Source organism: Ambystoma mexicanum, chromosome 4q (genome assembly GCF_040938575.1).
Source record: "Ambystoma mexicanum isolate Mex_15411 chromosome 4q, UKY_AmexF1_1, whole genome shotgun sequence".
Classification (NCBI taxonomy): Eukaryota; Metazoa; Chordata; class Amphibia; order Caudata; family Ambystomatidae; genus Ambystoma; species Ambystoma mexicanum.
The window spans coordinates 408277625-408302945 of record NC_090928.1 but is presented as its reverse complement, the minus strand read 5'-3'; the positions used below and the strand labels follow the sequence as shown (position 1 = coordinate 408302945).

General features: G+C 42.6%; 1 protein-coding gene across 3 annotated transcripts in view; it reads right to left on the bottom strand.

The window, feature by feature from the left end:
- The window catches only part of CHRM3 (cholinergic receptor muscarinic 3), a 3761375-nt gene that overhangs the window by 2314705 nt on the left and 1421349 nt on the right, over window positions 1-25321 (bottom strand). For all 3 annotated transcript variants that reach the window (XM_069607974.1, XM_069607972.1, XM_069607973.1), the window contains one exon: window positions 7190-7241. The gene's annotated coding sequence lies outside the window, so the exon portion shown is untranslated. The remainder of the gene's footprint in view (window positions 1-7189; window positions 7242-25321) is intronic.

Here is a 25321-nt window from a genome sequence, read left to right as displayed (position 1 = left end):
TAAGCCATTTCCCATAGTGTTTTTTCTCCTCCTTTCCTGTCCCAGTGTGTACTTAGGCATCCAACTCTCGATGGGCAATTAAAGGAAGCTCCTGACGCAGCAGTTTCTTCCTCCAATGGATATCCGGATCATATCTGTGTGCCTGAGCATTAGAGTGGACCTTACCCACCTGTGGCAGGCAGTTTGTTGACCCATTGAACAGGTTTTATTTTGTTCCATGCAGGCCTTGAAGTGGGAGAAGGCGCTAATTTCTGGAGTGCTCATAACTGTCGATCTTATGTCTCCCCAGACTGCAAAAAATATTTCCAGTGTGAACCAAGCTTTGATAGCAGCTTTCTGTATGTTGTTGTCATGCCATGAGACACTATTGATGGTGTTGTTCACAGAGAGTGAGCTTAGTTCTACTCAATCATCCAAGAACAGGCAGTGTTTCAATTTGATAAAAAGTGGGAAGTGGTCACTCTGAGCCCAGTTCCCTATGCACATATCCAATACAACCTGATCAGGTTTCAGGACAAACACATTGTCGATAATACTGCTAGTGGCCCTCCCCACCCTTGTGTAGGCTGGAGGTAAGTCTGAAGCAGTGCCACCATTTATGATTGCAAATGTAAGAGGGTATATAGTACATGTGCCCATTCTGTTCCTCTTTTGCAATAAGATGTTAAGCCAGATATTTGGTTTCCTGTAATGTTGTCAGGTTTACTCTGTATTTTGGCATTGAAGTCTACACATATCAAGATCGGATAGTCCTCATCCAGCTTGGTTAATTGTGTTCTCATGTATGTTAAGGCCTCTTTGTGACAGGATTATAGGGGGGGATCATAGATGTTGATCACATAAATAAACTTATAGGCAATACCAGGCAGGCAGTCATTGAGTAAGGCTCTACCAGCAAGGATGTTATGATGTGTAGGCAAAATCTACTCTATTCCTAAGTTCTTCCTTACCCCCAACACCAGACCGCCTTTGGGTCTTCCTCGCGGGCCCTGAGTAGCCAGTGATGAGAGTGTTGCAGCCATCTATCACCAGTTGAGAGGTCTGCCATGTCTCTTGTAAAGCAATAATTTGAAATGTATCAATATTGGTTAGGAGGCCTCCTTGTTCGAAGAGATGTGTGTTACAACATGTATTGCAGCTGAGTAGGTATGAGTAACACACCACCTCTAGGCTAGGAATCCGACCTGCCATATCGGTTTACCAGGTTGGCTAGCCAGGACAAGTGGCCTTCATCATCATTAGAGATACTTACCTGGTTGATGTGTTGGCCAGTAAGATTAGGAGCCACCAGTCATTTCAAAACGGTCTTGTATACAATTGTCTTGCACAATTCCCATATAACCACAAATAAATTGACCTCTGTAACAGAGGGAGGGTGAATATAAACCCTTCCTGGGGATTCCTTTTCCTCTAAGGGAGACTCACCCAGGTGGGCCCCACTTGCCCTGTTCCCTATAGGGTGTGAAACATTGGGGAGAAGGGTGAATTCTCTGGATTCATCAAACATCCTAAACAAATGCATGCACAGTTTGCAAGACCGGAAAGGGATCTATTTCCTGCAGATAAATGGGTCAATAACAAGGTCTTGTGCTAGGATTTAAAGGCCATAATCAAAAGTCCCTCTAGCTTTACTCAACCACCTCTGAAGAGGCTACACCCTGTGGTGAGTTAGGAGGACACAGACTCAATTGTCCTATTTTAGGGTAGTTTTATTAAACAAAAATGGGCAAACACCTAGCTTACCCTAAACTATAGGTGTTCCCTACCTAACAAACTAACTAATGTGTTTGTCAGTTGTTGGTGATAGTCAAAAATCCACTCCACTCCACAGCCCAAAACTAACCTGCTCTCACCCTATTAATATTTAGAACAACTAAAGAGCTGTTATGAGGTCTCTCCACCCCAGATAGTTTCAATAGGTACTTTTTATGAACATTGTGTGATCTTAATTGCCATTTCCTGATAAGGACTTTTCTCAAGTTATACAGTTCTCTTTTTGGACTTCTCAAGTTCATATCTTCTTCCAGTTCTCTGGCTTTTCTTCTTTTATTCTCTCTGTATAATTTCTCCACTCTCCTTTTAGGCTATAGGTTTCTTCCTTGCTATATTTTCGTACTCAATATAGTCTGCTTATTCAATGCCTGTTCTTTGTATGGATTACAACCAGTCAATTTATCTTGACTAGTAGAAATATTCCAATATCTATTTCCATATTTCACTCTTGTCTGGCACTAGTATAAGAGTTCCATTAATGATCCTTATACCCTTTGTGTGTTCTTGACTCGTTATTTCCACTGGGATGAGTATTATCGTGCCAGTAACGATTATCATTCTCTTTTCGTGTTCTTGACTCTTTATTTCTACTGGGACAAGTATGATTCCTCCTGTAATGATTCTCACTTTTCTTCAATAATCTGTCACTACTGGGATGAGTATGAGTGTTTCAGTAATGGTTCTCCCTTTTCTTCGGTATCTTCTATATCTGGTTTTCACGGGGACAAGTATGAATATCCTCTTTGTTATTCTTTGCTTCCCTCCCAGGTCTTACTCTTTCCCTGTTACCCTTATATCTCACAGCTGTAGCGTCACTGGGCCTGTGTTCAGGACGAGATTCTCCTCTGTGACTGTCAGGTTGACTTCTGTGTTCTCTGTTGCTGTTTTCGGTAAGCACGCTTCTCAATGACCTCTTACAAGTGGCCTCAACGTGTTTCCTGGTCTTTCAATTCCACTGACTTTTAGTCATGCCATTACTTCTTATTTGACTGCAGTTAGAACTCAGAGGTCCTTCAGCTTCTTTTTCTCCTTCAGTTTGCCATAAGTTTGGATTTGCACGTCAGCTTCCTACTGATCTTGGAAGCCGTGCATGTCTCTCTCTCTCCCTCAGCTTTACCCGTACACCTGATTTGAAACTCCCAGGCCTCTATCTCTTCCAGTTCTCCTCCTCTGAGATTCATGACACTGCTGTGGGACTTCCCTGGCACAACGTCACAGCCCTTCTTTATGTTCTGCTTGCAATCAGCATTACTCCAGTGCTTTTCTTTGTCTCACTACCATTGTAGGATTATTTAGGGATTCTACATGACACTAACTCTAATCAATTTGTTTTTCATATCTTCTTCCAGCAGAAGGTATTAATGATGGTTTATAGGTAAGTGTGTTAGGGAGTTCCTCATCAGAACGGGAGTTCTGGCCCCAATGGGGGAGTCTCCCCGGTGAGGTCCTACTTGCCTCTACCCTTAGGGAGAGTATTTCGTAGCGGGCTCACTTCCTTAGCATCACAGGGAAGCTCCCCGCCCCCCTGGTGAGAAGTGACTGAATCACGCGGTTCGTCACAACCCAAACAAGCAAGAACACCCATGACTAGATGAACAAATGGGCTTGTTTGCAAAAGTGCTGCAACTTCTAGCTGCCTACTTTCAGACTAAAGTTGCATTCCAGCCCCGGAAATAATCAGTAGATTTGTTTCCGGCACTTAATCAGTAATCCAATAATAAACATACATATGGTGCACAACCCCTGCTGAATGTTCTCGATACACTTGACGCATACTTTCTATGTCAACAGAACATATGTAATCAACGAGTTGGGGATGACCTCCAGGTTTCTGGCTGGATGCTGGCCACACGGAGATGCCTGAACTGGACCTTTGCTTTTCCTACCAAAACTCCTAAATGTAGATACGCGACAAGTAACTAACGAAAAACGTAATGAAGACACGCAAGAGCTCGCACGTGCAATTAAGCTAATTAAGCAGTGGTCGAAGTGAAAAGAAAAAGTAGTGGAACTATGTTCCCTCTGCCCCACCCCCTTTTCTGCCCACTCCCCACATAATAACTGTCACCCCCGCCCACATTCAAACCACATACCTGGGTCCTACCTTGCCTCCACTCTATCCTGCAACATTATGCTGTACAACAGTTCTAGTAAAACTGTAGAAAACACAATGCAAGAAAATGCATTTAAATGACATCCATTAGTGTGTCATTGTCCCACTCAGCATGCACCTAAATGCACCCCCCCCCCTTCACCAATCTCCGTTCCCACCTCTTAAAGAACATGGCCAGACACACCCCTCCCATTGCTTGCTAGCAAGTCTAAGCCTAAAGCCATTCATACGCAGATCACGACCAAGCTGGGTGTTTTGGCTGCTTGGGAATCGGCTTTGTATCCTAAACAGCATATTAAAATAAAAAAATAAAAATCCCTTTTAGCCCCTAAGAGAGATAGCACAGTGAATTGTTGCACTGATTTCGAGTCACCAATGGGGATGCCATTTTTTTAAAAAAAAATTGCCATCCTGGAACGGTATTTTGAGTCGCATTAAGTAAGGGGACAATGAGAGGTTGCCTGGAGAAGTAAGGGAACGTTATACCCTTTAGTTCCCCCCGACTTTCACCCCTGTAATTGGGCATGTTTCTGAAGTGCGTAGTCAGCCGAGTCCTGCTTGATTTTTTTCAGATAATTAAGACCTACAGCCTTAAATGAAAGCTGGGCCCTTCCTGTTTGGTAGTTGGCTGCCTGCCAGAAGCGCACCTGCTTCCAAATGTGGGCGTTGATTCGCCATAGTTAGATTAGCACAAAGGGACAGGTGTAGTAGCGGCTGACTTTTAGGAAACTGATCAAATCCCACGTATTCAAACTGCGCCCATGCTACTTGCTGTGGGCATCGGCTGCCTGCACGTGCAGATTGCCGGAATCAATGCTCTGCTATCCACGCCCAGTCCTGTATCTGGAGGCAAGTGGCATTTCCGCCTTGAGGTATCACAACTGCACCGAAAATATTTTCCTAGATGCCACGGGTAATTGAACTTTGATCAAGATAGCCCAGTGGGTTGAGGGTTGGCTGGATGGAATCTAGGTTCATGCAGGCGAGCGGTGGACGTAAAAGACGGCGTTGGCAGAGGAATCAAACGGCAACACCGCGGTAGCAACGACCGAACAAGCGAGAGCAGAATGGTATCTCTTTTTAATAATAATTGCACAGGATCATTACAAATAACAGCTTCATAGGTATTCATTTTTCAGTAGGATTCTAAAACCTTTCCACCGCAGGCCCAGGTCATATATATGGCCATAATCATTTCATATAACCAGCTGGTACTGAGCGTCATTGCGTTTTAGTTGAACCAATCGCCTTGCCTTTCATATATTAGGTACACGCTGCTTTTACAGGTAGAACAACGGTGACATTTTAAGCACAAGCCCGTTTATGAGTTCTTATTGTACTGATTATGAACCAGACAGCCAGGCACGAGGCCTTTCTTGCTGATATCGGTATCTGAGGCATTTAAATCTAAGATGAAGGAAGATACGTAACATATCTAGCCTGCTCGCTTGGGGGATAGCGCGTACAGCCAGTCATTTCATTGCTTCACTCAAACCTGAATCTTCATGCCCCCTGGCGGCCAATACATTAAATAGCACCGCGTGTACTTCCAACGGAGAAGAGATGTCGCACTTAAATTTCAAAGAATTGAGCAGAGATTGCAGGCGGCCGTCCCTGCGTGTCCAAATGGACTTGCGAAGCGTGTAGGAGTGGCTGGCTGTGGGTCTAAAAGTCCGGAAGCTAGTGCTTGCTTGCATACATACATGTATGTGTTCCCAACACGTCGATTTGTCAAACTCATTCCAAAGATTTGTATGGCTGGTGACAAACTTCCGTCCATGTAACCTCGTTGAGCAGCTTAGCAGTGATAGGCATTTAATTGTTTATTACTGGAAATGTAAGTTTTACATTGCCACCCCCTTTTGGACGTGAGAAAGTAAGACTTTTCACTTTATGATATGATATGATATGGCATTTATAACGCGCTTATACACAAGTGTTTCAAGGCGCAACGAGGCAAGGGAGGAGGAACAGATGAAAGACAGAGAAAACGATCTTACTAGGCCGGTGTCATTCAGATCGCGCAAGTGCAAGGGAAGAGGGAAAGAGGAAAAGTGCAGGGGGAAGGGGTAGGGGACAGTGCAGTACATGGGATACATAGAACAAATAGAACAATATACAAATAAGGCCAGCTGGTCGCAAGTGCAAGGGAAAGTGCAGACATCAGGTGTCAAGTGCTGGGAGGGGGACTGTAGGGCTACAGACAATAGTCCCCAAGTGCAGGGGTTGCCAGGGAGGCACTGCAGGTATGCAACTGGTGGGGGGGAGGTGACCTGGGCCATAGATCAGAGGGTGGCCAGGTAACCGGTGCAGTTTCAGTCAGGAATTCAGCAGGGGCAAGGAGGAGAGAAAGCAGAAGCAAAGAGTAAGGTTTTGAGGTGCTTCCTCAACTTCCTTCAATTTTAACAGTTGGGGCAAGACAATGCTGCCAGGAGTTGACAAACAGCCCCCGCCAGAGACTGACTGTGTCATAAAATTGTCTCAGGCGCCAATGAAAAGGTGGCCCACTGTTGCAAAAGTCAATTAATTCCTTTTGTGACAGACTGTTTGAGTAGTACACATGGGGGAGTTTTTTGATTAAAAGGTAATGCAAACTGTGCACTTTAGAGAATATTTATTCAGCAACAATGGTGAAAACTACTAGTCGCATAGTGAAGAAACTCATCAAACTGTCCCACATCGGGTCGAAAGGTGTCCCACGTAGACCCTCCAAACGTGCCAACACCAGCATTTTGCATTTTTGGTTCCGGCATTGCCCTATCGGCCTATAGGCCAGTCCGGGCGTGGCCGCAGCTGTGTGGCTCCGCCAGCACCAGGTTGCTGAGATGTAGGGGAACGAGCGCAGGGCCAGCCACAGTTGGACGCGCGTGCTGCTTTCAAGTGCCTTAGTACCTCCTCTGATATGGGTCACCCCCACTTTCAGCAGGTGCATTGTGGGGCAGATGTATTCTGTGAAGCAGTGTGTTTGCAGATAGAAGGCATTTTGGCAACCTGGGAGCGCAATACACACAGGCAAGTAGGCAAGACCCTTCTGAGAATGAGGCCTATAGCAGCAAAGACTATTTCAGGCTCTCAGCAGTCCCTAAGCTAGAAGTGTGCATTTCAGGAGCTATGCATAACATGCAAATGTATGTAAAAGTATTCAAAATATTGTATTCAATTTCATTTACATAACATCTCCAAATGTACCAATTTTGCAATGCCCAATGACGCATTCCCATATATGAAACTCAAGAAAAGACTTCAGAGAATACACACACACACAACCACACACACCCTTGAAAGGTGAAAATAACATCTCACCTTGACGAGGAATTCTGTCGTCAACTTTACGCTTTTCAGTAGAAGTTATAAACTGTAAAACAAAAAGAACAAAAATGTCTGTTTTTAATGTTCTATAATAAATGTGTGCTCAGTGGGAGTAGGAGCAGTAAACATGCAAGAAATACTCGGGTTATATGCAACACAAAATGAACTGCTGTGTTCAGTCAGTAGTTCTACATCATGGTAAGTATATGCTGCAACAGACACTGGGAGGTATGCATGCCATAGGGCCCAGAGGGTGCAGTGGCAGTTCCCGACCCCTACATATAGAGCACCCTAGCTACTAGTCAGACAGTGTAACAAGTCTGGAATTGGCCTTCAGAAAAGTGGGGGTCACCGTGGCTAGTTCTGATCTAAATACATATGCAATTATGTCTCAGGCTGTAGCTGATGCCAACATTTGAGAATGCGTTAAGACATTGCAGGCAAATGTGTGTAGGGCTCTCTTGGGGAGTTATCCGTTTTTTGGGGGTCTTGAGGTCAGGTAAGTGAAATAAGACCAAATAGGGGTAAACGTATTTTTCCAGGCCACAATATGTGTCAAGAGGGCAATAACTAACGTCTTCTTGGTCAAAACCCATATCTTCAGCCACTTGTCTCATTCCATTTCAAAAGACTTTTAAATGTATTCAGCCTTTATCCCACGCAAAGGCAGCCGCTGGGCGCATGTTTCCCCTCTTAAGTCTCATCTGGCCCTCTTCCCCTGCATGGCCAATGTTCTCCTCTACTTGCTTCCTGGTACACATTACTAATTTGATGCACAACACTGGAGACAATTGCATCGAGTCCACCTTTCAGACTGCATAACAAATTAAAATTAATTTGCCGCATGTGCGACGCGAACCCAAATTGATTTTGACACTTTCAGCATCACAACAGGATGGAGTGTGGGACACAGTGCCCAGCAGGAACATGCCGTGGCAATCAGCGCCAGGGCAGCAGAAGCAGATCCACCCTGGTGACTCGCCCTGATCAGCCTTGGAGTGGGTTCACTCACTAAGGGAACTGCAGTTGCAATTACCAAACTCGGTTAAATAGTGCAAAAGACATACCCTAGCCTCGACATTGTTTAAGGGCTTAATCTGGCCATTGGTTAAAGCTCAAAGGGTGTAGCTTTAGGGCTTTTTTTTTTGCGTGACCTGCACTTGGAAGAAAAACGGTAGGAACGTTTATTTAATGGGGGTTTTATACTGGTTTTCTGCAAATGGCACTTTTTGTCATTGCTGTGCAAGTGCACGGATGTTATGTAGCCTAAGGGCCTCATTACACGGATAGCGGTAAGGGTTTACCGGTACCGGTATTTTACCGGTACCGGTAAATCCTTACCGCCTTACTACGAGGTCCATTTGCGGGTTGGGGAATTTAACGCCTGCTTTTTGCAGGCGTTAAAAACCAACCCGCAAAGGGACCAGTGGAGCTAATTACGGTACCGCAATTTGCAGTACCGTAATTAGCGCCTTCCCCATTCCCATAGATCCCTATGGGGCAAAAATGGGAATGGGGAAGGGCAATGGTGGAAGGGGGAATTACTGCCCCGCCAACCTTGGAATAGGGCGGTAATTCCCCTTTCCACCGAGGCGGTGCCGGTATTTTACCCGCATGAACCATGGCGCTAATAGCGCCATGGTTCACCGCCATCCGTGTAATGAGGCCCTAAATATGCATAAAGAGGTCTTGGAATCTCTCTACCTGTGCGAACAGTGTCCATTGACCTGTTCTTGGGTGGATGGTCCACGGTAGGGTCGCAACCACGCTTAGCTCACTGGGCTTTTCACAGAGGAGATATTTCCATACACATATCAGTCTTTGTGCCACCCGGAGGTAGTCCAGCACCAAAATGCTAGGCAAATCTCCTCTGAACTAGAGTATCAACCCCAGACACATGTTTATGGCCTAGTCGGGCCTCATCAGTGAGGTGCAGCTATGCCTCTCTAAGAACAGTGAGCAAGGGGTCCACCTCTGGATTCCCCTGGTTACCCAGGGTGAGAACCCAAAGTACCCAAAATGTGCATAAAGAGGTCTGTTATGTAACCTGCTATGCATTCCGGATGGCATGTTGTACAGAAATCTTCAAAGGTTTGTCTGAAGTGATGGTCTCTGGTCAGTATTTTATTTTATTGGACTTCTTGTTCCGCGTGGCATGCAAAAAGATAAACATTGTTTCTATAACCAGTACATGCAGTACTTCTAGGTATCCATACCCAACCCAACATAAATGTTATGGGAATACCACGCATGTGGTTACAAAATACACAGTGAGAGATAAGAACTTATAGCTTTCATATGAAGTGACCCAGATTTTAAGTATAGTAAGAATGCTATAATTTGGGGAGATGTGAGATGTGTACGTACGCATTCTTGTATTGATGAAGATTCATTTTTTAGTAACCATTTAAGAGTGTGATATCCCTGAAAGGCATATTTTTATGAGGAGGAAAACAATTAACCTGCCCAAATTCCCCAAGCCATAAGGGGATCTGAAATATGAATATTAATATTTCGATTCAAATGGTCATAAATAATGGGGGATTTTGGCCAAATATGCAGAATTTTGCATAAGATAAATTGGCCAATAGCATGCTATACTAATATAAATGTTAGGATACCTCTGACCAAAGAATCTACTCCAAGTCTGAAAAAGCCTTAGTTGGGAGAGGTTATTATTTCATTAAATCCTGTCCCAGGGAGAAAGAAACGAAGCAATGACAGGATAAAGGATATAGGAAGCTGTGAAAGACAAGGAATTGGGCAAATAAACCACTAATCAAAACACAAATCAAGATTTAAACAGAGCATATAGAATTCTATTGCCCCAAGTTTGATCCAGCACTCAATAGTGGGAGAATATTTCACGGTTTAGCTTATCCAAGGCCACGCTGAGGCAAGGCGTAGGATAAGAGGGAAAGAGACAATCAGAATATCAGGATATACGAATGAAGCAAGGAACGCCCAAACATAAGAATCCTGAAAACCCACCAGCCGAACCAAAACGGCAGAGGTCATTTTTTTATTTTTATACTAGCCCTTCTAATAGTAAGTAAACCAATTTAGAACATAATTGACTGTGGTGTCTAATTACCTTTGTGGATGGTGATTAAGTACGTGGGCATGATTAACTTAACTCCCCAGACTATTACAGAAGCAAGTGTCTATCAATATCTGTGATCTTTTTATGCATCTGACACCACACAAGCTGATTAAGAGGACCACGTACTCATGTGAACACCTTAACCACGTTGGTGCCCTGGAACTTATGAAAGAAAATAGAAACGGTGTTGGTTTTAGCAAAAGACATGCATCTAACCAAATTATTATTTCTCACATCTCACATACATTTAACATGTTTTAATGGCCATGATTTCAGTGATTTGAAGGGGCTAAATGATTATTTCATGGAAATATAAACAAGCGCACAAAGTCTAAACACAAAATGAAGGTCTTTGTGGATGCAGCAACACGTCATGTTGCATCTAGGTAATGTGTCAGATTACGACATCATTCAGTATATTCATATATATATATATATATATATATATATATATATATGAACCAATTTGGCTAAAAAATGGCGCTCTCCCTCATTCAGTGGCTGGTGCTAGGAAAACGAATTTAGCCAAATCCGTATATGTGAAGAAAACGCACAGGCCCCTGCACGGTTGTAACACTTCAAAAAACCGCTCAGGCAGGCATATGCAAAAAATATTCCAGCACACAAGACTTTAGCTATTCTAAAATGTCATTTTATTTAGGCATAATACAGCTCATTACAAAAACAGGGATAAATAATACATCCCTGTGACAGACGCAAGGTATCACAAAGCACTCACCCCACGGGTGGATGAAAAGTCACGTGTTCTGCCTGAATGCTCAGGCTTCCTCAGACCTTCTAAAATCCAAATGCGGCTAACACATCATGGAGTATAAAACCAAAAAGCAATTACAGAGTTCCTCCGTGTGTTACACATCACGTGCGTGTTGCGGTCATGTGACTGCTACTAATGTAAAAGTTAAAGTCTCTCCAACACAATGACCTCCATATTGCAATGGTCAAGTGTCTATAGAATAGATATACATGAAAGCATAATCGCAAGAGCATATCTTACTAGACACACTAGGACTATTTATAGGCTGCCGCAATGAAAACTGCATGGAGGAAAAGCTCGAAACTGCTTATTTTTAAAAAATGTCATAATTATTTAAAGTGTAACATCTGCGCACAAATGTGCTCATATATCATCGAAATGACTAAAAATGGCTCAAATGGCCACTACTAGGCATCCGCCCCCCCCATTTGGGGTAAGTGCTCCTAAGCCAAGAGACTACGAGCTGAGCAACAGCAACCTGATAATGAGAGGGCAAATGCCCTATTGTGTTCCAACTTGAATACTTAAAAGAAGTGGATGTCCACTAATATGTGTATGTGGAAAATAATCATAGTATTCCAGGCAAGTGCCTCTACTCAAATCCATGTATAAACAGAGTATAAAAGGAGACCAGCTACGAGTTAATAAGACAAGATAGGATTTGCTGTCTTCACATTGTGAAGAGTAATGGTTACACATTTTTGCACTGCACTTTATCTAACTGTTGTTAAATAGAGGAATTGTCATTTACATGTTGGAATGGATATAAATAGGAACATCTACATTTTCCACTTTATGATAATTCATCTAAATTGAGCTGCTATTGATTTGCACTGAGGTACTGACATAGGAAATGCTGCTTGTTATTTGCACATTGTAAGAAGTGATTAAATGTCTTATTAACTCGTAGCTGGTCTCCTTTTATACTCTGTTTATACATGGATTTGAGTAGAGGCACTTGCCTGGAATACTATGATTATTTTCCACATACACATATTAGTGGACATCCACTTCTTTTAAGTATTCAAGTTGGAACAAAATAGGGCATTTGCCCTCTCATTATCAGGTTGCTGTTGCTCAGCTCGTAGTCTCTTGGCTTAGGAGCACTTACCCCAAATGGGGGGGGCGGATGCCTAGTAGTGGCCATTTGAGCCATTGTTAGTCATTTCGATGATATATGAGCACATTTGTGCGCAGATGTTACACATTAAATAATTATGACATTTTTTAAAAATAAGCAGTTTCGAGCTCCATGCAGTTTTCATTGCGGCAGCCTATAAATAGTCCTAGTGTGTCTAGTAAGATATGCTCTTGCGATTATGCTTTCATGTATATCTATTCTATAGACACTTGACCATTGCAATATGGAGGTCATTGTGTTGGAGAGACTTTAACTTTTACATTAGTAGCAGTCACATGACCGCAACACGCACGTGATGTGTAACGCACGGAGGAACTCTTTAATTGCTTTTTGGTTTTATAGTCCATGATGTGTTAGCCGCATTTGGATTTTAGAAGGTCTGAGGAAGCCTGAGCATTCAGGCGGAACGCGTGACTTTTCATCCACCCGTGGGGTGAGTGCTTTGTGATACCTTGCGTCTGTCACAGGGATGCATTATTTATCCCTGTTTTTGTAATGAGCTGTATTATGCCTAAATAAAATGACATTTTAGAATAGCTAAAGTCTTGTGTGCTGGAATATTTTTTGCATATGCCTGCCTGAGCGGTTTTTTGAAGTGTTACAACCGTGCAGGGGCCTGTGCGTTTTCTTCATATATATATTGACCTATGAAGAATATAAGCTGTGATATTCAATATAAATGTAATTTGCAGTATAGGTTGCTTGCTAGTTTTAGGTAGTGTTCTGGCCAAGGGATCAACAATAAAGTCGAAACCAAATATTCGCTAGTTGCACGATTTATTTATTTCTTATTATTTGTTTTTAACCAAAGGAATTAGGGCTGGCTGAAGAAAGAGTGGTGGGGTCGAACACATGTGGTGAACATCCTGGTATCTTAAAAGGTGTTTTATTTCCTTTTGGACCGAGAGCCTCAGCCTTTCCCTCTCTCCCTTGCTTTAGGATAGCGTGAATGACTTTGTGAGTCAAACAACACCTCTCTGTAATACATAGATATACCATAACATTACATTTTATAGTTTCTCAAACAATCCTTTTTTGTGCATTTCCTGGCAGATGCAGGGGTTCGTCAGTGTCCTGCATTGGTCCTGCATGGGTCCTGCATGGGTCCTCCTGGACTTTGCTACCACTTACCACTACCTAAGAACTTAGGTCGAACCGTGTGGTGGGGGGTGGACGATTTCAGACACTGTAGGAACAGTTGCACCCTAGGGTAAATACACGTTCCCTCCCGTTTATGTTTAAAAGCAATCTATTTAAATGTAGGGCTCCTAGTAGGCCCCCCCTCCACTACAGCCTTATCTCCAATGTATGTCTGCCCTTGAAATGAACCTGTACAGCAGCATCCGAGCATGTCTCTGGACAGGTATTGGAGCGCTCTACAACGTTTCTCTCCCTCTCAGTACTCACTCCTCTTCTGTCTACCTTCTCTCCTTTCCCTCTTAAATGACACGCCACTGTCTTCTCTCCTCTCCACTTCCTCCTTTACAACGTTCCATCCCATCTCCCACTTGCTGTTTCTCCTCTTCTACTCCTTTCTAATTCTCATTCCCCAGTCACTCCACCTCATTCTCCCCCTCCTCATGTTTCCTCTCTCTCCCTTGCCCTGCTCACAGCTCTGCCTTTCCTTGCATTTGCTGCACTCGCCTCGCTCCTGTTCAGTGACCATCTCCTAACTCCCACACGACCCTCCTGGTTGTCCATCATTTTATACTCTGCTTGTGATCATAACTGGGAAGGTAGCGGGGGGCCTGTGGCAGTGGTGCCCATAATGGGAATAGGACTTCTGAATTGTGAGGATTGGGACAATCTTCAATTCCTCTACGAGTGGCTCTTTTAGCTGCTGAGCATGCTGCGGTTTAATGTAGAGAAGAAACATAAGGGGGCCCGCCATCCTGGAGTCAGGCGGCCTGTCCTCAACAGATGCCTGACTCAGGGCAGCAACACCATGGTAGGACACTGTAGAATGTCTGTGTTTTTGTATTTCTCTTCTTCATGCAATGTTTGCATTCCCCTCTGTCCTTATGTTGGGCAGAGTACTGACATGTCCTACGACCAGAGCTTGTACCCTTGTGACTTGTGAAGCTTGAGTATCTAGAAGTGTTATCAGACAGCTTACTGAGTCTCCTCCCCTTGGGATCACAAGCGCAGAGTATTTCACGTCCAGCCTCTCCCATTTGTAGCTGTCCGGAATACTTCATGGGCCTTTAAAGGGGATGCTGGGAGCTATGGGGTGAACAACATACAAGTATAGGGACAAGATGGAGGCCCTGGGGGATCCACTGTATATTGATTCCAGGGTTCTATCACAGAGTGGGCAGCGGTCCACGACCCCAACAGCCCCCAAATCCCTTTTCCCAAGTCTCACAACAGTGATTTCATCACAGTAAGACAAACTACATTGCATGTGATTGTTTCTGCAGAAAACGTCTTTGATTTTACAGCGACCTATACAATATATCCACATTTTGTCAAGTCTATACAATCTACATAAATTATATGATTTTGACCTGTGAAATACTTGTATTTTTACCAAACAATGTGTTTCCTGTCATTTAGTGTGGAATGTGATTGTTGTGCTCTGGAATCATTCAATTGGGGTTGATCCGTTCAAGATTCCAAAGGATGTAATTGTCCCATTTTTAGTTTTGCAGTGTGTTGTCAAGTTGCCTTGAATATGTGCCACCCTATGAAATATCCCGCTCATGTGATTAGCCTTGTCCCATACCTAGACAGGTGCCAGTCGATCATGAAAACTCACAATTGACTTAAAAGTATGAAAAGTAGTTCCTGTCCAGATTGTAAAGATATATCTGCAGGTTGAGCACTTACACAGCAGGTGCTTTACCCCACTGGGATATCTTAATGCAGAATTCCAGTAGCTGTCCTATGTGGATAGCACTCACTGATGCACTGCACTCTGTTCCCATAGCTGAGCTCTCTAGGCAGCCACACACCCATCACTTCCTCCATTCCTGCTATATGTCCTCCATTTTAAGTTAGGCCTCCAACGCTCTTACGACAAGCCAACGAACCCCCGTTATTATCATCTAGAGAATTGGCCTGCAAGAACATGACCTGACTCTTACCTGAGATTTTGCTGAGACGCACGTTGATCCAGACCTATTACTAATTATGATAGCACATGTTTGGAAGAGATTGTGATATTAATAAAGGTTAAACACAGAGGTGCTACATGTACCTGTAGGTTCAAGTCTAAGCCCTGCATGCTCTAGGCCTCATCCATGAAAAATAACTTTTTGAGTTGGGAAAGGAATTTGCTTCATTCCTAAAAGCCTTGGAGTGGCGCTACAGCACCCAAGCCGCTTAATCACGTGTCCTGACTTGAACCACTCCCAACTTCGTGTTTTGCCCCATCTAAGAATTTCACATTTTTCTGAAAATTGAGAGCAACAGATCAGAACAACGTGATTTCCGCGTTGGACTGTTAATCCAGGACTATTTGTTTATTCTGTTAAATGTATGCACCACCGGTTTGGCTCTGAGGAAAGCCTTCCGATGTGTTTAACATTACATACATATGTGCATCGCCCTTGTGAGCATAATTTCAGAAGACCTGGAAGATGGTCGAACTATAACATAATCGCCCCCATTCTTCGATGGAGGTGTAGATGAATGCAGTGGTGGAAATGGAAAACATTTGGTGGGGGATCTCACAAAGGCTGGGTGGGGTGGAGTTTGGAGTAGGCGGCAGAGTTTCGAGGCGGCAGAGTTTCGAGGAGGCGGAGTTCCGAGGGGGCTGGAACTGTCAGTTGACCTGCGATCAAAGGAAATGCTCAAAATAATAGTTTCTATACTGCACAATTTCTTTCATGCTGCTTCTTTTCCAAACTCCACACTATTTATACTGCGACCCTCGACTAAACACACACGCCTACTTCCCACCCCATGTCTCCTAGCTGCACCCTAGGGAAATACTAGCGTTCACGGTGAACCGATGGTGAACTCTAGTATTTCCCGATACGAACCTAGCTAAGTGACCCATGTGGAGCTTTTAGACAAGAGCATTTCGAAAGTAAAACTTAAGCAAATATAACCGACGGTAGTGTAATGTGCTCTGTATTGCCACAGAGCACATTACATTACCGTCAGTTATATTTGCTTAAGTTATACAAAGCGCTTTTCGTTGCGTTGCTTACCAGTGACTGGAGCGCTTATTTAAAAAAATAAAAGCCCCAAGCCCCACAAAGGTGGGGGCTTGGTGCTCTGATCTGCCCTGTGCATAGCCACAGAGCACATTACATTATCATCAGTTATATTTGCTTAAGTTATAGAAAGGGATTTTCGTTGCGTTGTTTAGCAGTGACTGGAGCACTTAAAAAAACAAAACAAATCAAGCTTTTTTGGGTTGAGGCTGGCCGACTCCTGAGATCCGGCTACACATCTGATGCCGGATCTCGGATCCTGTGCGAGCCGGCCCATTGGCCAGCGCTGGATGAATGCCACTAATCGTGCGATCTGCCCCACCCCAGCAAGCAGCTTAGCCCCCGCTGAAGTGACAGCGTCTTTCAGAACAGCCCAAAGCTAAGCTGTGCTCAGATAGTACACTAGCAAAAACGTCATGTAAATCATACATCACATCTGTACAGATGCAATTCCAGAACATGCATTGTAAGGAATGCAGGGAAAAGCGCAATTCTGAAGGGATCATAACCGGCTTGGTTTTTCCACTCGCATAATTACATAATTCAGCCTTAAGGCTGCACCTTAAATATAATTAAAGGAAACAAAATGAAAAGCACTACTTACATTACATTGTCTACACTACCATCTTTATGCTTTATTATTCTTAATTAAAGTAAATTAGGTTACTAATTCCTTTTTATTCTGGCTCATAGATTAGAAACCAAAATTACATAAAACATATTTTCTTGCTAGAAAATACATTAACACACTAATTAATGCACGCTCATTATAAGAATAACAATCTTTTAAGATTCACATTAAACATCTACAAGAGCAAATGATAAAGAGACTGGATGACCCGTCATACTGTGGGCCCAACGAACTAACAAATCCATAAAAGCTGAATGAGCCAATCGCTTGCCAGCTTTCCAGTTTACTTCAATTTCGATTTTTAAATACTGGAATGCTGTAAGTTTGGCTGGATTCACATAAATGTCACACGCGATGTTAAGGCCCACCATTTATACAATTCCACCCAACAACACAGGGCAATGAACAGACAGTGAGGTATTCAAAAATCAAACCTTATTTACAAGAATTAGCTTAATCTTATGCAACTGGGTCTCAAGCTTTATCCTGAAGCCCACTACAATATGGTATATTCTTACAAACAAAATTATACCTGCCAATATAAATCTCACTATTACAAGTCCACACAGGCATCTACTTCCAATCACAATTATCCCCATATAAATATGCTATAGTCTAATAAACACTACGCATACTGACAAGTCTGCTTAGCATTAATCTCTTGATTTTCTTCAACATCAAGACACGAATGGCGGTGGAGAAAATTACATCAATAAACAAAATATAGATATGCGCCAACTCAGCTGTTGATATGGAAAGTAGTGAATACAATAGATATGTGAAGGCCATGTGACAATGTAGAGGCCACTCAGGGAATGTGTGGCTAACATAGATCTATGAGTTAAGCAATTTACATGCAGAAAGCAACTTGTTTGCATTGCCTCATGTATTTTTGACTTCACAGGTAATGTGTGATTTACACTCTATTGTAGCGGGTCAAAAGAAGGACAAAGTCTCTTGGAAGACATTTGAAATTTGTTTTTGTTAAAGAAAAGGAAAATGCCTATCTTTCCCTACTTCTATGGGTGTTCCCTTCCTAACAAAACTAGCTATGGTGCTTGTCCAAACTAACCGTAACATTATTTTAACAACTAACGGCTGGAGAATAACTCCCTTCTCCTACGTTTTGCGTATAACAACCTTTTGTTCAATAGCTGATCTTTAAATAGTCTTTCGTGACTTCCTAGATCACCTATACAATTCTCTCAAGACTTCTTTAATCCTTGGCTTCTTCTCAATATAGAATTCCTTTGTCTCTGAATTTATATTTTCCTCCCTTAACAATGGCTTTCTTTCACTTAAGACTTTCGTCTGTGGTTTGGTTATAAAGCGTTATTCTCTCCTTTTCCTACAGTAAGGTATTTGGCCGTGCCCAGTTTCTCGATCAGCTCATCTAGTCTCAACATCAGATAATTATCGAATATACATATAAAGTTGAGCTTCTGGAAATCAATACAAAATGCCACAACTCGTCTGGCTTTGCAATTAAAGCAATGGGAAAGGACTAAGGGCTTTCAGATGGTTCCAGGACATTGGATTTAATCAACTCGTCTCTTCATGCTTTGATTATTTGTCCTCTTGCCTCAGGGATTCTGTAGGGCTTCAGATTGATAACTTTCCCTGGGGAGGTCCTAATGGAATAAAATAAATTAGTGACTCTGCCTGGTTGCTCTACAAACACTTCAGGCAACTGAACTAATAAATCCCTGAGGTCTACCTGTTGAGATGATGACAGGTAGGGGGGAATTTAAGTAGTTTTACTATAATGGTATACCAAGAGGGTGGCCATAGTGACAGTGGAGTTCTCACTTTGATCTACTCTCCAATCCTTTAACGTGGTATACTTGCATCTTCGGTCTCCTGTCTGGCTGTGATACCAAATAACTCAGAGGTCCTTTTCACTCTAGTATTTTATAGGGTTCCATGTCATTTCATTGTGGGATATTTTTTCACTGGGTTTTTTACCGCAGATTTTTTTTATGAAAAAACTCTATTTTTATTTTTTATTTTGGGGGTGTTCCCCCCCAGTCGCCCCATCCACTTGAATGATTTTGTATATTCCCGAACACCCACACCCAATTAATATATTTTTCTAACCCCACCAAACGAATTTGATGAGTTTTTTCAGCCAAAAATTAGCAGTAAAAAACCCTCGAAAAAACATCCTGCGATGAGGACGTCATACCTTTTATAGGGCCCAAACCGCTTGGAGATGCTCTTGTTTTCAGAAATGAGTAATAGGACTAATACTAGTTGTCCAACTGAGAAGGTAACAAGGACTCTAATTTTGTTAAAATTAGCCTGTTGATGATCTTGGGCTTGCCCCAGATGTTTCCGTAAAAATATTAGAATGTAACTTCTGGGCAGTCTAAGAAATTGGAAGTATATCCTCCTCTATCTCCCTTGAAGGTTTCCAGCAACATATCCAATACATTTTGGGGGTCTCGGCCATAGAGAATTTCAAAAGGCAAATATTCCAAGAAAGCTTAAGGGGATTTCCTTACCGCAAATAAGGCCGATGGGATAATTGCATCCCAGTTTCTCCCATCAGCATCTACCAATTTATGCACTATTCTTTTTAACATTTGCTTAAAATGGGCCACTAAACTATTGGTCTGCGGATGGTACACCAAGGTTCTTAGTGTTTTAATATTGAGCATTTCTTTCACCTCCTGCATTATTTGGGACATAAAGATGGTACCTTGGTCTGTGAGAATTTCTTTTTGAATCCCACCCTCGAGAGGCAAGGTATTAAATAATTCAATATTTACTGTGTGGTGTTGTTCGGCAAAGGGAATGCTTCAGGGTAACTAGTCGCATAGTCCACTATTACTAGGATTACACTATTTCCCGATCTAGAGGTCACTAGGAGCCCCACAACCATTGCAATTCGGGAGAAAGGAAAATCAACGATGGGTAGTGCTTGGAAAGGGGGCAGTGGGAACCAGAGTTGTGGCCATCTTTTGGTAGATCTTACATGCCAATACAGAATTCTTCATATCTGCAAATATTCCAGGCTAATAGAATTTGGGGTTTATTTGACTTTCTGTTTTCCCTACTCCTTGATGGGCTGCAGTCGAATGAGAGTGGGCTAGTTCCAAAACAATCTTTCTATAACTTTCTGGTACTGCTAGTTGTGTGTGGGGTCGTCCCTCTGGAGTCACATTGACTCGGTACAATAATTCCTTTCTTCGGAAGAAGGGACCAGATTGACTTCATCCAGCTTCTCCAGAGACTGCTTTATACAAGGCTTTTACAAGGACAGGATCATTCCTCTGAAGAATCCTATGGATCTCTCACTGAAACCTTGCCTAAAGTCTCCTGTCAGGCGGCCACGGAAAGCAGACGCTTGCTTATCCCAACCCTGGGGGTGGCGTACTGCAGGGGGATCACCTGTGAGGAGACAGGACCGAGGGTAGTAAGGAGATTCCGTGGGATGAGTCACAGTATTTTTCTTCTGACAGGAAGATTCTTCCGAATGTATGTAAAGAGGTCATGACTTATTGTCATTTGAATGTCTCTAGGCCTTATATTAAACCAAGGGGTGTGAACCTTAAGGTTATACAATCAGGGCACACTTTAACAAAAGCAAGATCCTTTTTGGTATCCCAAACTAAACACCTGCCTCAATCCCAAGGGTACAATGTAACGGATTATGGAAATGTTGTGTTGATTAAACCATCTTCCTCTTTAATAGCTAATTCTCAAAGCCCCTCTGTTAAAATCCTTAAGTGAATTAAATCTACCATTATGAGTAATTCAGATGTAGAATTACGTAACTTTGTTTGAAGAAACTGCAAGTCCCAGAATCCCGGATCTACTGAGATGAGGAAGAGGGCTGAAGAAGCATGCAGATGTTATAGTTAGTCAATTAAGCCTAGTTTCCATTTCAGTGGTCAGGCAATTAAGGCTAATAGACCACACTTGAAGCCTATTACTAAACCTAGGATACATAAAAGTCCCCCTCAGGATGGAAGGAGTAAAAGGAGCTGGAACGTGAGCTGGAGTGGAGGCTGGAGCAGTAAAAGTAGACAGAAGGCACAGGCTGGCAAGACATGAAGAAGTGGAAGAACAAGAGCGATGCAGGAATGTGGAGGAAGCAGATTTCACCTGCAAGTTCTGAGAGAGTCCTGTTCTCCCAAAATCTCAAGTGCATAGGCTGCAGAGCGGAAGACGTGCAGGAGACTAAGTTTTCCCCATGTCAGCCTGATTGCTGTGATTACAGAGCTGTGGACATACCAGAGACTCAGGCAAGAAACCAGAGGTAAGCTATGGGTTTTCGGAGTAGCCAGACTGGAGACACCCATGCTAGAGAAGGATGTGGGTCCACATCTTGCCAGAAGCAGTAGAAGTTAAGAAGACTGTTGGTGTCTAATGAAGTGATGGCATGTCCCTAACTAAGAAGAGGGAATGCTGTTTAAACCATTACTGAGCACCTAACGGTGACAAATACTATTAAAAGACTGTTGCTGTCTAATGGAGTGGTCGTGTGTCCCTAAGTAAGAAGAGGGAACACTCTCTGAACCATTTTCGAAACACTAATCTTGACAATACACGAGTTACAAGTTTTAAAGTCTGAAAACTACATCACAGGGAGGTTGCGTGTACCTAATTGTAATTTCCAAAGGAAGTCAGAACTTTATCCTTCGCTGTTATGTGGGAATACAATTCTCTATTAATCTTTAAACCTTGAAATCTACTTTAAAGAGAGGTCACCTGTGCCTGATTGTGTTTTCAACTGAAAGATTGAAGCTTATAGTGTGTCTAGAAGTGACATTCTTTTCCTTTTTGTGAAGTAAAGAGTCTAAGCAGTTGAGAGAAGAAAAAGCACTGCCAAACCCAAAAGGCATCCTTTCCAAGAGTTAAAAATACATCTAACCCGTACTGTGAAGTTGTTAATAAATAAGTGGCCTAAAATACAAGTGTACCAGTATTAATTGAAGCTGAGAGAGTGGCACCAAGGCTTCTGGGTGATTACTTGGGCTGAAAGCAGGCAGGAGGGTGAGAGTAAAGCTGGGGAAGGAGTAGCTAACTGCTTGTAAAGAATATTCTGAAGTATACAAAACTGTAATGCCAAAGACTGTGGGAGCCAGAGAGAAGCCAGTCTGTAGAGGAGAAGCTGCATGCCTCTTCAGGAAATCCCGCCTCCTGCCTTGTGTATGTTAGAAGTCGGTAACTGTTCCATGTTTGACACCAGCAGTTGTGCCAATACTGCAGCGAGCATTTGAGAAAAGGTATCCATTGAGAAAACCATATTGAATGTATCCCTGAAGAGATGACAATCTGAGGGAGGAACTCCCTGAAGGAATATGAAAAAGAGTGAAAGAGAAGCTAGTGATGTCACAAGAGTCGAGTGTTATGCACTGAGAATACTGGCTGAAGAGAACGCATGGGTCTTAGGGAAACTAAAGTTGAAGATAAAAATCAAGTAAACTTTTGTATGCAGAAAAGAAGATTGAATATGTGTGAAGTGCTACAGAACTGCAACCGTTCAATAATTGTACAGATGCAGAAATGCAGGTAGACTAAGTCATCATAGAAGGTGGCTATACGTAGTGACTAGATCTCAGGCAAAGCTACCATTGTATAGGAGCTGGACATCAGTGTCATGACTTTAGTAAACTGAAACCCATGGAGAGGAAAGGCAGATAATTGTGTCACAGCACGAATAAGCTGAGATCGTGGAAGAGCCTGGCGAGGCTGTCTGGTCTGGCATCGAAATAGAAGCAGCCAAGGTCAGTTATCTATTCTTGAAAGCAATAAACATTAGAAGGATTAATCATCCCTTATTAAGGAGCAAAGAAAGAACACCAAGAGTGCCAAGTTCTATTCATTTAAGACATTTAATGCTGCAGAATGGACCAGAATCATAGTCTCCTGTCACATGAGCCAAGGAGGGAAATAGAGTTGAGCTTGGAGACCTAGAACAACTATGGTGAAAGCCTGTACTCCCATTTATTCCCACAGACAAGGATACTTTGCAAGGCTGAGTTCAAAGACAATCTGCATGGCAGAAGGCATGGGTGATAAGAGATGATGGGCTAATTGGGAGGGTAGGTAAAGTAAAGGGAACCTCCTGGCACCTGGATATGAGCTTACATGCTACTAAGAGAACCAAATGTTCCAGACATGACACAAGCATGCCAACCAATTGTAGAGGGGTGGATAATGAAGGGCCTTATAGTTTGAGAGCCCATGATAAATTGTGTACTTAACAGTGTTGAAGATGACATGTTTTAGAGGTAGGCATACATTGTCCACCTGATAGTGGGCAGCCAATCACAATCCCAGTTCTTATAGAAAGTATACTTAGATGGTCCCCTTGACCCTATCACAATCCCTTGTAGGTTTTTCTTATTTGTCACGCAGTATGACATCACTTCTGAAGCATTTTCAGTAAAAAGTGTATGTTTTATGTGAGATTTGTCGAGAGTTGAGCGAACATCCATTGATGTCTGCTGTAACCTCCCTGTTTCAGATTACTGTTAATAAAACAGCAACCTTTGCCATCTTCCTGAATTGGTTCAATTATTTGGACTCACTTACTCTGTGAACCCCATCCATTGCGTGCATGTTGCTAAAGAACCATAAGTTCAAGTCTTAGAGGCAGAGCTAGGTTGGCATTGTGGCAGACAGAAAGGAGAGGCACAGAGGCTGCCTCTTTTGATAAAGTCATTAAAAGGAATAGTGCCTTGCCTGCCTGAAGAGGTTGAAGTGTCTTGTCAAAACCTTCCCAACAATTCAAAAGTACTGAGCAGTGGTAGTAGTACTTAAACAACTGTGGTGGTATACTAAGTTGCCAGGGGATGTAACACTGAAGTGATTTGAAAAAGTAATGTACTGTGGCACATATGTGACTGTTCACATAGTACCAACAGTGGAAGTGTGGTTGTTGAAGTGGAATCAGCATCACAAATAAATCATCCTTATAAATATACAAGTTTAAAGTTGTAACTAAAGAGGTTCTAAAGAATTGTGTATTATTGACATTGAAGAATATTACACCTTCTTTTGAAATGTGATAAGCTATCTTGAAGAAGAGGCAATTTACCAAAACCAAGATTACCATTGGTGCTATTTCTTTTCTGGAAGTTGGAAAGGGATATTTCATCCAGGAACAAACATTGGTTACCAGTGGATTTTTGTTTGATTAACTTTTTTCTTTGACTTGAAACCATCAAGAGCTGGTTCAAAACCTTTCTTTTTGTTTGCTGAACATTTTGAGTTGACTTTGAATCCTGGGGAATGGACCTTTCCTTGGACACGAGAAGGTTATTCAGATATTGTTTTCTTATTGTATTGCCATATATTTTCTTTGTATGTTTATTGTTTAGTGTGAGCGCCAGTTATGCTATGCTACACAATGTTCTCTAAGCTTTTAGACTAGGCAGGGAATTCCTTTGTAGAGCAGGGCAAGCAAGGCATTTCTCTCATATTCTATTTAATAAAATGGCTTATTTTGCCAAACCCACAAGCAGTTGTCTGCCTCAGATTACTGATCCCGCACATTCCTCTGAGCAAAGGCCAGATCGTGTAAGGGAGCAACCTCTTCTGGTTCTTCTAGACATTTCTTCTTTCTGGGGAGATCAGCTTCCTCAAATCCTTGTGCAGTTTTTACTTTATTTACATTTATACCACGCACCAAAGACCCGAGGACTTAAAGGTGCACACAAAACAAAAACAGAATATCCACCATAAGAGGGAGAGCACCTATGCCCCAGGGACTTTTGAAGAGCCTAGCCAGAGAGGAAAAGACAAACCTAGCAGAATAGCAAGGTTTTTAATTTAATTTTTAATAGATCCGTAGTGACCCGCAGGGTTAGAATTCCAAGCTCATGGGGCGGCTGTGACAAAAGCTGCCTTTAAAACTTTGGTAGCATTACATAGTGGAGTCATCAATTGATTGGTATGATTCGACCATAGCGCTCTCAAACTCTGTTTCTACACCAAACGATCAATCAAGTAGGAGGGCATGAGTCCTATGCGACATTGATGGGTAATTAAAAGCAGCCGACACTGAACTGTAGCTCTCACTGCTAGTCAGTGTAGACTTCGCCTCACATCTGCCACATGGTCTCTCCACTTGAGGCCTTTAACAACCCTAACAGCACTGTTCTGGATCACCTGTAAGCAGTTGCACTCTAATTGTCGTATACCAATGAGCAAGCGATTTTTGAGCCTATTATGGCCCTAGAGATCGTTTCAGTGTTTCTTTGAGAAATGAGCGGCTGCAGGTGGGCAAGTAGTTTTATGTAATATGGAGATGCATAATCCAGCCCTAACTAACCTGTGGTTTCATATTCAGGTTCTGGG